We start from the raw sequence: 2,500 nt of genomic DNA on the forward strand, positions 1-2,500 counted from the left end.
TTTTTTAACTGTTTTTCTTCCTGTTCTTTGGATAGTGTGTGCACAGTGGAGAATGAACATAAGACTCATGTCGCACTCTGAACTTCTATGAGAAGAAGCGCAGTATCGGCACCGTGGTGCGTCCCGTGGACATGCACGTGTCATTTCCCCACTTTGAGCAATTAGAACAAAATGGAATTAGGGATTTATAGATGACACACCTAAAGGGTGCCATGCCCTCAACCATTTTAATAGATTTGGGGACTACCTCCCCCTCATGCGTTATGATGACTCTTTGGGTCAGCACTCCGTTGACCTTCATGCGTCTTGCTTGAGTGACACGTTCGTTGTATGTTGTCATTTCATGTTTCAATTTCCTTTGAAACCGAGCACACTTTCCTTTCCCGAAAACCTTTGCTTTTTATAGCACTTCACCATTTGCACCAGTCGTTGAATTATGGACAAGAATTTGTTCGTTCTTGTATCTTACATATACATTATTTCTCCCAATCTTTAGCTCTATTGATCAGTGTGTTTTATTGTAAGGGCCCAGTTTTAATGTTTCAGAGACCCATCGATATTTATCGCCGTGTGTGTGAAGTTTTGTGTCCGGTCGGAAGTGCGCACACAGGTGTCCAGGGGGCGTGACCTCCACTGAAGCAGATAAGTCTATGTTTTTTTTTCTCGTCCTTTCAGTGGGCCTACCAATATCCTCCTCTCTGAGGATACCGTATTTCCCTCTGCTTCTATGTGTTGGGTTTGTGGCCATCCTAACAGTGGGCGCGGTTACTCCCCGACCACGCAGGGGCTGACCCGAGTGCCTGTCCTTTGAAAATAACGACACACACAGCAGATTTGTGAGTGCGTGTAGCATCTTTCACTTTTAATTTTACTGTTAATTCTTTGTATCACCCGAAATTCTGATTATGTGACCATTATCAAGCACAGGATCAGTATACAACTGAGAGAGAGAAAGAAAGATAGAGGGAGGGACAGACAGACAGGAAGAGACATATTCCCTGATCAGTCCAAGACGCAGACGAGGGCCCACGGGTGTAGGGAGAGCTTTCCCACGAACGCCACGCACAACATAGCCATGGCACGTTCGTATGTGCAAAGTCCTCGCAGCATTTCGGACGCCTTCAAGATGCAAAGTGATGTCGCAGAGGGACTTCTGAGCGCTCCTGCAGCATTACATCGGTCCAGGAACATCACGGCTCCAACTATCTTCCCGGATCCTCTCCCCCCTCCATTCCCTAGCCTTCTCCCCCCTCCCTTCCCTGAACTTCCATCTTTCCCAGCCAGGGACGAGGGATGGGGGGGGGGGGCGTCAACGGAAATGTAACGTTTGCTGGGCATTCGTTTTCCTCCGCGATTCCCGTGCTCCTGGAATTAATTATAGGAGCGTTAGAGGAAAGTTTTGATATTAACTCGGGGCAATATTACTTGATTCGTAGTGAAAGGATGAATTATAGAGTCGTTCTATTCATGAAATAACACGAAAAGTAAACAAAACACCACGTATGTGCTATGGTCAACAGCTGATTGGATGTTGCCGCCTTCATGCTCGACCAATCAGCTTTCAGCTTGTCTTCTCCGAAAGAGGTGCTCAACAATTCGTCAGATCTGATGCAGAGGGTGTTAATTAACTCATTAATTAAAACCCAAAGGAATCTAGCGTGAAGAATTCGTCGTATTGGGTAATATAGTGCCAAATTTCTGTGGTAAAACGACACACGCGGGGAACAACAACAAAAATGGCGAGGAGGAAAAACGCATCGCAGCCTCGTTCTTCTCTGGAGCAGGAGTAATGCAACGAACTTGGAGCGCCGTTTGCCTTACTTCGAAACGAGGCAATGACGCAGAGAGTAAGGCGTGATAGCAACTTCACTATCGATTGGTTTTCGTATTGTGCCCACAATAAAAGGTCAGTTTCATTGATCTAATAAAAACAACGGCAATTAATGGTAATAAATACCATCGTCATAATGTTCACACCAGCAACATCAATAGTGAAAATAATAATAACAGTAATAATACTAATGATGCCGATAATAATAGTTGTGATAACAGTTATGATTTTAGTAATGATGATGATAATGATGGTGATAATAAAAGTAGGTGAAAGTGGCAGTAGCTGTAGTTATTGTATTATCGTGATAGAATGATATTAATGATAATTTTGATTATTATTATTTCTAATGATAATTGTATCAATTTTGTTATCTATTACAGTAATGCTATCATCATTATTATTCACATTTTTTTTTCTTTTTTATTATTACCATTCTTCTGGTAAACGTTATGAGAAATGGACGTTTAAGTCAGCCATCGGAGCACTGTAAAAAAAAAGAAAAAAAAAATGGCAAGCGCGCAAGCAGACGATCAGTTGCAAAAAGCTCAAGCGCGAAGAGCCAAGAGGGCGAGGCGGGATTCAGAGGAAAAGAAAAGAAAAAAATACGCAATGGGGCACTTCTCTCGATCGCTTACACCTCTACAACACGGAATAGTCTGAGAATAA

The sequence above is a fragment of the Penaeus vannamei genome, chromosome 10 (assembly GCF_042767895.1).
Source record: "Penaeus vannamei isolate JL-2024 chromosome 10, ASM4276789v1, whole genome shotgun sequence".
NCBI lineage: Eukaryota > Metazoa > Arthropoda > Malacostraca > Decapoda > Penaeidae > Penaeus > Penaeus vannamei.